The sequence below is a fragment of the Chiloscyllium plagiosum genome, chromosome 1 (assembly GCF_004010195.1).
Source record: "Chiloscyllium plagiosum isolate BGI_BamShark_2017 chromosome 1, ASM401019v2, whole genome shotgun sequence".
Classification (NCBI taxonomy): Eukaryota; Metazoa; Chordata; class Chondrichthyes; order Orectolobiformes; family Hemiscylliidae; genus Chiloscyllium; species Chiloscyllium plagiosum.
The window spans coordinates 106,319,519-106,332,917 of record NC_057710.1 but is presented as its reverse complement, the minus strand read 5'-3'; positions in this window follow the sequence as shown (position 1 = coordinate 106,332,917).

Genomic DNA, 13,399 nt, shown 5'->3' with positions numbered 1-13,399 from the left:
CCCTTTGGATTCTCCTTAATTCTATTTGCCAAAGCTATCTCATGTCCCCGTTTTGCCCTCCTGATTTCCCTCTTACGTATACTCCTACTTTCTTTATATTCTTCTAAGGATTCACTCGATCTATCCTGTCTATACCTGATATATGCTTCCTTCTTTTTCTTAACCAAACTCTCAATTTCTTTAGTTATCCAGCATTCCCTCTACCTACCAGCCTTCCTTTTCACCCTGACAGGAATATATTTTCTCTGAATTCTTGTTATCTCATTTCTGCCCATTTTCTAGCCGTCTCTTTACCTGTGAACATCTGCCTCCAATCAGCTTTCAAAAGTTCTTGCCTAATACCGTCAAAATTGGCCTTTCTCCAATTTAGAACTTCAACTTTTAGATCTGGTCTATCCTTTTCCATCACTATTTTAAAACAAATAGAATTATGGTCACTGGCCCCAAAGTGCTCCCCCACTGACACCTCAGTCACCTGCCATGCCTTATTTCCCAAGAGTAGGTCAGGTTTTGCACTTTCTCTAGTAGGTACATCCACATACTGAATCAGACAATTGTCTTGGATACACTTAAGAAATTCCTCTCCATCTAAACCTTTAACATTATGGCAGTCCCAGTCTATGTTTGGAAAGTTAAAATCCCCAACCATAACCACCCTATTATTCTTACAGATAGCTGAGATCTCCTTACAAGTTTGTTTCTCAATTTCCCTCTGACTATTGGGGGGGTCTATAATACAATCCCAATAAGATGATCATCCCTTTCTTATTTCTCAGTTCCACCCAAATAACTTCCCTGGATGTATTTCCGGGAATATCCTCCCTCAGCACAGCAGTAATGCTATCCCTTATCCAAAATGCCATTCCCCCTCCTCTTTTGCCTGCCTTTCAATCCTTCCTGTAGCATTTGTATCCTGGAACATTTAGCTGCCAGTCCTGCCCATCCCTGAGCCATGTTTCCGCAATTGCCATGATATCCCAGTCCCATGTTCCTAACCATGCCCTGAGTTCATCTGCCTTCCCTGTTAGGCCCCTTGCATTGAAATAAATGCAGTTTAATTTATTAGTCCTACCTTGTCCCTGCCTGCCCTGACTGTTTGACTCACTTCTGTTCTCAGCTGTACCCCTCTCAGATCAATCTCTTTCCTCACTATCTCCCTGGGTCCCAACCCCCCCACCTTACTAGTTTAAATCCTCCCAAGCAATCCTAGCAAATTTCCCTGTCAGTATATTAGTCCCCTTCCAATTTAGGTGCAATCAGTCCTTCCTGTACAGGTCACTTCTACTCCAAAAGAGATTCCAATGATCCAAAAATACTTAACAGCACATTTCAATATTTACTTGAGATTTGATAAAACATTACAAGAGATGACAGATATTAGACTTCCGTCCATTGAATTCATACAGGATATTTCTAAAACCTTGTGAAGAAACATCGAGAGATATTTTGACACTTTTATCTAAAAAAAATCACTGCAGAGTTTTAAATGCATTCAGGGTTCAGCGCTCCCTGATAGCAAGGAAACGGCAATTTGCTAACTAATTAATTAATAATAGAACGATCTCAAATATTCATGAATTAGATAGCTACCGAGATGAACAAAAGTTTTTGTTCTGTCTGTAGAATGCTCGGACCTTAAATAGATAAACCATATTCCCTTCTAATTTGTTATTTCCAAAGTGGGAAACATTCCAGCACTGGTTTTCCAGACATGTTGTACTTGTCTTTTGTAAGAAAAGCAGATTCTCAAGACGGAGCTTATCCAAACAAAGCAATATAAACCTATTTTTGCTCCTTCACAATCTACAGACCCCGAAAATAACACTGTCTTATTCCTCTACAAACACTGTCCCAGGTTAAATTAATAGCTATGGCTTATATTTTAAGTTTAATCGAAAGACTTATCTCCAAAAACATATAATCAAGAAAGAATCCACTGTACCCACTACTGCAGCCTTTCTATTGGACAGACTTAAAACAACAATTAACTTATCTGATTCTGTTCTGTGAACTTCGCCCGACAGTTCCTCCAAGATGAGTTGTGAATTTCACTGTTTGTTAATTTTCCCAGGTGCACTCCAATGTCCAGCGATATAAGAATTCAACAGCAAAGTCGGCAACTGTGCAGGTTTTCTCTTTCTCTCTCTCTCTCCTGCACTGTCCTCACCATCACTTACAGTGCAGAAACAGGCCCTTCGGTCCAACATGTCCACACCGACCCTCCGAAGAGCAACCCATCCAGACCCATTCCCCTACATTTTTACCCCTTCACCTAACACTAGTGGCAATTTAGCATGGCCAATTCACCTGATCTGCACGTTTTTGGACTGTGGGAGGAAACTGGAGCACCCGGAGGAAACCCACGCAGACACGGGGAGAATGTGCAAACTTCATACAGACAGTTGCCTGAGGCGAGAATTGAACCCAGTTTTCTGGCGCTGTGAGGCAGCAGTGCTAACCACTGTGCTACTGTGGTTTATGATGGAACCAGATAAGCAAGCTCTAGTGTAGAAGATTTGAATTTGTTTAAGCACATCTTGGGTGAAACAATAGGTTCTTTTCATTTTGTTTTTCATTTTCATTTCAAAGGGGCCTAATGGTATTATTGCTGGACTGTTAACGCATAGACCCAGACAACGTTCCAGACACCCAGGTTCGAATCCTGACATGGCAGATAGTCGAATTTGAATTCAATGGAAAATAAAATCTGGAATTAAGAGCCTAATAGTGACTATGAATTGATTGTCGATTGTCAGACAAACCCATCTGGTTCACTAATGTCTTTTAGAGGAGAAAACTGCCATCCTTGCCTGGTCTGGACTAATGTGAGTCTTAACTGCCCTCTGGGCAACTAGGAATGGGTAATAAATGCCAGTGATGCCCTCATCCTGTGAATTAATAAAACAAAATTGGGCAAGATCTGCATAAATCCTTGGAAGAAGATGGACGTATAAAAGAGTGTTCCTGAGTAAAGGGAGAATAATAGATAAGGTAGAATAATAAATTACTTCAGTGTAAGGCCTTTGGTGATAGTCTCAGATCAGATGTATTTGGCCAAAACCTTGATGAGGTTATTTGAAGCTGAGAACCTTTATACTCCAGGAAGAGATTATCTGATTTTTCTGTTAAAAATCACACAAACCAGGTTATAGTCCAACAGGTTTAATTGGAAGCACTAGCGTTCGGAGCGACACTCCTTCATCAGCCTGATGAAGGTACAGCACTCCAAAAGCTAGTGCTTCCAATTAAACCTGTTGGTCTATAACCTGGTTTGTGTGATTTTTAACTTTGTACACCCCAGTCCAACACCGGCACCTCCAAATCCTGATATTTCTGATGTAGCATAAATATACAGTTAAATAAAACCTATTAAGGTGTTAGAAAGTTTGTTTTTGGGTGTGAATAATGTACAACAGATGTCTTTGGAAACTGTATACTGTGTTTTTGGGACCTGTAAGGAGTCTTTGTTGAATTAATGGGAATATGTTACTGTGTTTAAAAACCTTTAAGTTTGTATTCTAAGAGTCTGGTTTATTCCATTTTATGTACATTTCTTTTACTGAATAGACTTCTGTTTTATTTTTAAAGCCAAATCTGTAACACTGCACACTTAACATTTCAGTGAGAGGCCACCTCATTAAAACCAAAACCAAGCAAATATGATCTGTTAGGCCAGATTTCAGTCTGGGATCTGACTTGTCCAGTAGTAATATCAACTGGGATCATAACAATAGACATATATAAATTGTTTCATAATGAAGTGATTGTATTATAGTTCTGATTCATCATCATTTTTATCTATTTTGCACTGCTTTTATCTGTAACACTTACTTTCAGGAAGGCCTGACAACTGAATTGCCTCCCAAGCGCATAACTGGACAGTGGCAAGTGATCCTCAAGTTATAAAAACCAAAAGCACAAATCCAATCACCAACAGCTGCTGACAGGTCAGAGATAGACAGATGTGCATTGCTTAATAGTGTCAAGGGGAAGGTAGTGGCGGCTGCTATTGCACCCTGGTAAAGGTCCAGGATTATCAAGGGCCCCAGGCCACAGGTGAATGATGGCAAACAGAGTGTGCTCATTCACAGTGTTGTACTTTACTCTAAACTAAATGATCTGTTGGAATAGAGGGACAGAATAGAGGGTGATTCCAAGGCATCAATTCAAGATGAATGGACTGCTGAGATACCAGTTGGAAGGTGGAAAGAAGTGGAAGATGAACCTGCCCTGGGGAATTCAATCTGAATTCCAAAAGAACTTTGATCGCATTGTTTCCCTTTACAATACTGTCAAAAGAGCATTGAGAATTCTGTGCTACTTGATGCTTCTGGGTTTGAGGCAATGCTATGGTTGATAAAATGACAAATACCTGTCCTATTTCCATGATGACTGCCTGAGCCGAGGCTGAGGTATGATAGGCCCTCAGTGGTAATTTTTAAAAATTGTTACCCAGGGCAATCTGCCAGGTACATATGGCAGAGTTTGCTGCTGGTTGGAGCCCAACATTTATGGCGGGATTTAATAGATAACCATTGGTCATCACAGCGACTTTGATTTGACTACTCACAAAATGTGCTTGAAAATAACATTGTTACGAATCATGTTTCAACATAGGAATTAAGAAAGGCATTTGTGTTTAAGGTTGTACCTCCGTCAGTGATCCACACCACTGAGTAAATCAGGAAAATAGCAGTCAAATAACCATTTGAATCAAACTGCTTCAGTATGATATGAATGAATACCATCTTTCTGGCAAATTGGTTTATACATTTCTAAGAACATAAAAATATTTGTTCCAAATAGTTATGATATCTATGATCATTCACCTACCAAATCACAGGAATATGCACTGTGCTCCTGCACATGATCTGACTATTACTCTCTCATTGTACTTTCAATATGCTGTCCCATTCAATTCTAAAGCTAATCCTGACCTTAAAAATGGCTGTTAGAGTCAATATCAATCAATATTTGCATGCATAGAGCTTGTTATCTACAAACAACTTTACACAGCTTTGCTTTCTATGATGGGATTATCAGTATTAAGGGATTGATTTATTCTTAACAAAAAACAAAGGTAATACATTTTGCAGTTTTTCAGTCAGTAGATTTTATTTTTAAAAAGTTGAGAGTGGAAATTATTTGTAGCATGTATTACACGGTCCAGTGTGTGGTTCTAATCAGACCACTTAATATAGCTAGAGAAGGTCGATTTGGAGAATCATTCAGAATGAATCATCTGTGCGAATGCCACATTCAAGTCAACCTTTTAGACCTATTATGCTGACATTTATAGATTCTTACCGATCTGAATGATAAAATGAAAGGGGATAGATTTAAATATTCTGAAAGTGTCTGGGAGTGGGGCTGGAGGTGGATGAATTAGGGAGAGAGACAATAGATAGCACTTTATTCTGTGCGAGCAGAGCATAATAATCAATTATGTTTGAAATCATTTAGTCTTTGTGTACAGCCAAATACTAATCCTACGCCAGATACCAACTGTGTAATAAAACAAATGGATTTAGATGAGTCACCAATAAAGATGTTCACAGAACATAGAACATTACAGCGTAGTACAGGCCCTTTGGCCCTCGATATTGCGCAGCCCTGTGAAATCATTTTTTTATTGGTGCATATGTGGACCGTGACTTGGGACTACGACCCCTCCCCTGCGAGAATCCCGAAAACACGATCAGAGATACATGGAACCTGGTACCTGGAGGCAACACACCAACTGTGAGTCGCACCCATTTCCACAGAACCTCCTATCTGTCCCCTTAACTATGGTGTCCCCAATGACTAATGCTGTGCTCTTCTTCCCCCTTCCCTCTGAGCAACAGGGACAGACTTTGTGCCAGATACCTGTGCCCCACTGCTTACCTTGGTAAGCCATCCCCCCAACTGTGTCCAAAATGGTATACTTGTTGTTGAGGGGAACAGCCACAGGAGATCCTTGCACTGTCTGCTGGTTCCTTTTCATCCCCTAATGGTAACCCATCTCCCTGCTTCTTGTACCTGACATGTGATTACCTCAACAGGTAGACATTATAGACAGTGGAATGCAAGGACATGACATTTTATATTCTAATCAGAAGTCCATTATAGAAATTATTTCAGACTAATTCAAACATTGGACTGGAATTAAAATATTATTCCAGAAATACTTCTTATGTTCTTATTGAAGGACATGAAGAATATGCATTTAAGAAAGATCAGGACACCATGACTTGGCTGACCGTCATTGTTTTAATCTGAAAGCAACCAATAACTTTCTCTTTTATGACCAGCTCAACATTTCAAACTCAAGTTGTGAGTAAAATGTACATTTTAACTAGAAGTATGTTAACTTTTTTTTACCATGTCTCTCATCATATATTGCGGCAAATGCTGACAAATCAATTTCACACACAAATTGACAAAGTTCTATTTGAGCTTTCCTTTTTCAGTACTGTTCCACTCACCCTTAGATTCATAGTGATGTGGATTGGATTCCCATGTTTCTGAGATAGGGGGAGAGAGAGACATTTCAGTTTGTCAGCTTGTTTGAAAGATTCTGTTTTGGATTTTTCATCTCCACCATGATGCATGTGGGGGAAGACTTTTATTCGTTCTTGGGATTTGGGCATCAAATGCTGGTGGGCCAGCATTTATTGTTCATTTTTAATTGGTTTGAGGTACATGGTGGGGAGCTGCGTTCGTGAACTGCTGCAGTCCATGGGCTGAAGCGACAGTGTGCACTTATCAGAGTCAGTGTCTGCGGAGAAGACCTGGTGACTGCTACTATCTCGGGGATGACTATCAGCCCTGTCCTGGTCTTTCCAAAGATTGAAGTTCCCAGTTTGAAAGGGTAGGAAAATTGCATGAAATGCTGTGCTGTCTATCTGCATGGAGTCTTTTTCATGTGGCAGTGTGTTGAAGAGGCAGCTGCTGACTATAAATGGTGTACTCTGGAGCTTCCAACCAGCTTCTCAAAATGTCAAAGTAAATGATTGGGAGAACCGCTGTGGAAACAGAGTTGTCGAGATGTACGGCACAGAAACAGACCCTTCGGTCCAACATGTTCATGCCGACCAGATAACCTGAATAAATCTAGCTCCATTTGCTAGCATTTTACCCATATCTCTCTAAATCCTTCTTATTCATATACCCATTGAGATACCTCTTAAATGTTGTAATTGTACCAGCCTCAACCACGTCCTCTGGCAGCTCATTCCATACACGCAACACCCTCTGTGTGAAAAAGTTGCCCCTTAGGCCCTTTTTAAAATCTTTCCCCTCTCACCTTAAACTTATGCCCTCTAGTTCTGGACTCCCCAAGGAAAAGACCTGGTCTATTTACCCTATCCATACTCCTCATGATCTTATAAACCTCTGTAAGGTCACCCATTAGCCTTTTAAATCAGCGAGACTACAATGGAAAGTAAATGTACTACTTGCAGATACCAACACTTACCAACCAGTTGCGATAGACCCGACCCCACAACTAGAAGACTGAATCACAGCCCTACTCAAAAAAACTTCAGAAATCTGGAGAAATAAATAAGACCGACCTCCAAAAAAAAGAAACTAGACAAATCCAACACACCACGCTTCTATGGGTTACCCAAAATTCACAAACCAGGAGCCCTCCCCCACTCAGGCCCATAGTCTCACTACCTGGAACACCAACCTACAGATTGGCCAAGGAGCTACACCAAAGACTAAAACACCTAGTAGAAGACTCATGCCACTCCATCCACTCCACTCAAGAATTCCTGAGGACCAAAGATACTAAGATAGAAGAGGATGAAATGATGGTCTCTTTTGACGTAACAGCCCTGTTCACATCAATCAATATCAAACTGGCCAAGGAAAAACTGACTTACACAATTAAAGACTCAAAGACACATACACCAAACACTACCAACCTCATCAACAGGGACAGCATCGTCAAGCTAGTGGACCTATGCCTTACCACACACATCACCTTCGACAATAAAACCTACAGACAAACCAGCAGAATGCCCATGGGATCTCCGATATCAGAGTTCTTAGCAGAGGCAGTAATGCAGAGACTCGAACAAACAGCTCTGCCAACCATCCAATCCAAACTTTGGGTCCACTACGTGGATGACACCTTTGTCATCACTAAATTAGAGGAAACCTTCAAGACCATCAATAAAACCCTTCCTGGCATAAAATTCACTGAACAGGAGGAAAACAACAACAAACTGCCATTCCTAGATGTCACAGTAGAGCGAACAGCCAATGGGGAGCTTCAAACCAGCATTTACAGGAAAACAGCACATACGGACCAAATATTGAACTACAGAAGCAATCATCCCAACATCCACAAACGAAGCTGCATTAGAACATTAGAACATTATTTCAATGAGCCACCACACACTGCAGCACAGAGGAACTACGAAGAGCAGAGGAAAATCACATATACAGTGTATTCAAAAAGAATGTGTACCCAATGAACATAGTCCACCAATTTCTCAGCAACAAACCAAACATACAGACAAAATACATCAGAAATCCTAGCCTCTCTCCCCTACATCAATGACATCTCAGAAAGGACTGCCAGACCACTCAGAACCCTTGGCATCATAGTAGCCCACTAACCCATCAACACACTAAAACAACAGCTAATGAACTTGAAAGACCCTATACAGACAACAAGTAAAACTAATGTTATTTACAAAATACTGTGCAAGAACTGTAACAAACACTACATTGAACAAACAGGCAGAAAACTAACCACCAGGATACATGAACATCAACTAGCCACAAAATGACATGACCTTCTTTCACTAGTATCCTTACATACAGATGAGGAAGGACGCCACTTTGGGACAACACATCCATCCTAAGTCAAGCCTTGACGAGACATGCAAGAATTCCTAGAAGCATGGCATTCCCACCAGAACTCTGGTTGGAAACAAACATATTGACTTGGACCCCATTTACCACCCCCTGAGAAAAAGAACAGGAAATGGTATTGCCATAGGAAATGACATCACCACAGGAAATGACATCACCAACCCAAAGAAACCCAAACATATAAATAGAAAGCTACTTAAAATAAAAATTAATGAATTTGGGAATCAAAGAAAACAATTCAAATTATGAAATCATGTTTTCCTCTACAATTGTACAATTTCTAATTTTACAAAGAACAAAGAAAATTTACAGCCAGAAACAGGCCCTTCGCCCCCTCTAAGCCAGAGCTGATCTAAATCTGTGTCTAAACCTGTCGCCCAATTCCTAAGCATCTATATCCCTCTGCTCCCCACCTACTCATGCATCTATCCAAACGCATCTTAAATGAATCTACCGTGCCTGCCTCTACCACCTCTGCTGACAATGCGTTCCAAATGCCCACCACCCTCTGTGTGAAGTACTTGCCGTGTGCATCCCCCTTAAACCTTCCACCTCTCACCTTGACAGCGTGACCTCTCGTTATTGAATCCTTCACCCTGTGATAAAGCTTGTCTCTATCTACTCTGCCTATGCCCTTTATGATTTTGTAAACCTCAATCAGGTCTCCCCTCAATCTCCTTTTTTCTAATGGAGACAAAGCTAATCTACTCAACCTTTTTTCATAGCTAGCACCTTCCATACCAGGCAACATCCTCATAAACCTCTCTGCACCCTCTCCAAAGCGTCCATGTCCTTTTGGTAATATGGCGACCAGAACTGTACACAGTATTCTAAATGTGGCTGAACCAATATCTTGTACAATTTTAACATGACTTGCCAGCTCTTATACTCAATACCCCGTCCAATGAAGGCAAGCATACTATATGTTTTCTTGACCATTCTATCCACCTGTGCCGCAAACTTCAGGGTACAATGGACCTGCACTCCCAGATCTCTCTGCCCATCAACTTTTTCCAAGGCTCTTCCATCAATAGTATAATTTGCTCCAGAATTAGTCTTGCCTAAATGCATCACCTCACATTTGTCTGGATTGAAATCCATCTTTCACTTTTCCGCCCAACTCTCCAGTCTATCTATGTCCTCCTGTATTCTTTGGCTGTCTCTTACGCTTTTTGCTACTTTACTAATCTTCGTGTCATCTGCAAATTTGCTGATCATACCAACAGTGCCCTCTTCCAGAGCATTTATGTATATCACAAACAACAGTGGCCCCAACATTGACCCCAGTGGAACACCACTGGTCACCTTTCTCCATCTCGAGAAACTCATTTCAATTACTACTCTCTGTCTCCTGTTGCTCAACCAGTTCTTTATCCACCTAGCTAGAACACCCTGCAAACCATGTGACTTCACTTTCTCCATGAGTGTACCATGGGGAACCTTATCAAATACCTTACTAAAGTCCATGTATATGACATCACCAGCCCTTCCTTCATCTATCAACTTGGTCACTTCCTCAAAGAACTCTATTAAGTTGGTAAGGCACGATCTCCCCCACACAAAACCATGTTGCCTATCACTGATAAGCACATTCCTTTCTAAATATAAATAGATCCTATCTCTCAGTACCCTCTTCAGCAACTTTCCCGTCACCGACGTCAGGCTCACTGGTCGGCAACTCCACTCCAACTTTTACTTTCCTCCCTATCCTGTCTGAAGCGTCTATATCCGTGAACATTTAGCTGCCAATCATGCTCTTCCTTCAACCAAGTCTCTGTGATGGCAATAATGTCATACTCCCAGGCATCAATCCAAGCCCTAAGATCATCTGCCTTACACACTATACTCCTTGCATTAAAGTTGATGTATTTCAGGCCACCAGTTATTTTGCGTTCATCTGCTCTCTGCCTACTCTTCCCTTTATTAATGCTATCTTCATGATTCTTACAGTCTCCAGTCTCCACTTCGCTGCCTACTTGTTTTCTCTTCTGGTTCCCAGTCCCCTGCCACATTAGTTTAAAACCTCCCCAACAGTAGTAGCAAAAACTCCCCCAAGGACATTGATTCCAGTCTGGTTCAGATGTAGACCCTCCATTTTGTAATAGTCCCACCTTCCCTAGAACCAGTCTCAATGTCTAACAAATCTGAACCTCTCCCTTCAACACCATCCCTCAAGTTCATCCTGCCTATTTTTTCATTTCTACGCTGGCTAGCACCTGGCACTGGTAGTAATCCCGAGATCACTACCTTTGAGGTCCTCCTCTTTAACTTCTCTCCTAGCTCCCTGAATTCTTCTTTCAGGACCTCATCTCATTCTCTACTTATATCATTGGTGCCTATATGTACCAAGACAACTGGCTGTTCACCCTCCCCTTTTAGGATGCTCTGCAGCCGATCGGTGACATCCCTGTCCCGAGGACCTGGGAGGCAATATACCATCTGGGAGTCCCGTTTTCGGCCACAGAACCACCTATCTACTCCCCTCACAATAGAATCCCCTATGTCAATGGCCTTTCCCCCCCCTTCTGACCAGCAGTGCCCGCCGCTGTGCCACGATCTTAACAACTGCTCCCCTCTCCTTGTGAGCCATCTCCCCCAACAGTATCCAACACGGTATATTTGCTTTGGAGGGAGATGATCGCTGTGGACACCTGCACTGTCTTCCTACTCTTTTTCTGCCTTTTGGTCACCCATTCACTGTCTCTCTCAGCAATTCTAACCTGCGGTGTGACCAGCTCACTAAACCAGACTGGAACCAATGTCCTTGCGGGAGTTTTTGTTACTACTGTTGCTATCCACAACCTCCTCAGCATCGTGAATGCTCCACAGTGAGTCCATCTGCAGCTCCAGAGCTGTCATGTGGTCAAACAACAGCTGCAGCTGGACACACTTCTTGCAAGTGTAAGAGTCAGGAACATCAGACATGTTCCTAAGCTCCCACATCAAGCAAGGGGCACATGCCATGGGTGTGAGGTCTCCTGCCATTGTAAGCTCAGCTTTAGATGAACTAACTAAAACCAAACAATGCATTTAAATATAAGAAAAAAAAAGATAAAGAAAAAATAAAAGACTTATCTTACAGAGTACATGTATAGTATCTCGGGTTTAGCCACTGCCCAAATATAAATTAAGCCCTTACCATTCTGGCAGCCCTCGCTTCACTCCACCTTCTCTCCTCACCGCTCTGTAAAATGGGCTGTTACTGAGGAGTTATTTTGAACAGGTCAATTCACGTTATTTATTTCCTTTGGCCTGTCTGTCACACGCTGTATTAACCTTTCGCTGGGCTAGACAAAAGATTCCAGTTAAATTATCTATGTAAACTACAAACTGTCCCTAATAGAAATTCAGAGACTGCCAAGCTGAGGGAATATTAGAGCAAAATTCAGCATCATTGACTCTTCATTCTTCCAACTGCTAGCCAGTGACAAACAAAACAAACTAGAATACTATCAGGAATCAGGACTATTTAGAAATCCAGACAGCAATTGGAAAGGCTGCATGAAAGTAATATGTCTATTATTTATTTTTTGTCAGACTGTTATTGAGGAGTTATTTTGAACAGATCAATTTTAGATTTCTGGTTCCTAACAAACAAGATGTGTGGCAAGTTATGCATGTTCTTTAGATGCAAAGCATAAACGTATCCATTTCTCAAGCACTAAGATAGATCCTCCACAACTGCTGATGCTATTACTGCATTAGAAAGTCAACAACAATTGACATTATTAATAAAAGAAAGTAACAATTTCATTATCCTTTTATAGTCATTTCAAGTTATGTTTACAAAAGTAAATTCCAGAAATAACATGAGACATTATCATTTCCTTTTTGCAATGTAATAACGTAGAGAGCGAGAATACAATAAAAAAAACTACATTGATTCACTTTTGAAATCAACTGCATCTCAAAAGTGGCAATTCCACACTGGTTGCACTTTTTCAGTGAAATCAATACACGAGCAAGTTCCATCTAGTGCTTCATCAGAATGTAATGTGTTTGGCAAAGAAAGCTGCAATGAACCAATCTAGGATCTGATGGAAATAATAAAAAAACACAGATGGAAATTGTGTTGCAACTTTTTTTATAATAGAGCCATTAAAATATAATACTATCACTCAAGCTCCTCAAGGAGTTTGGTTTTTATTTCTATATCTTTTGCTTCACTTGCTGATTTTCATAATTATTTGTTTATATTTCTCCCTGTTCTATTTTGAGCTTTGTGCTCAGGTACAGTGTATACAGCTTTGAGATGCTGATTCAGTGTGGTGCAAAGGCTGCAGTCTCTTACTGACATCCAAGAATTATCTTTCCTAATTATTGAACTTCCTGCCTAACTAGAGTTAACTCATCCAGTTGCATGCCCACCCTGATTTTGGCTGTGAGTCTGTACTCATTTGTTTTACTTTTCTTTCATTTCTCATTACCTCTCTTATATCACTGTTTTCGTCACCTATCTGGGGATCTTTGTCTTTGTCTCTGTGACAATGTTGTCCAATTATATTTTTGTGAAGCACCTTGGAATGTA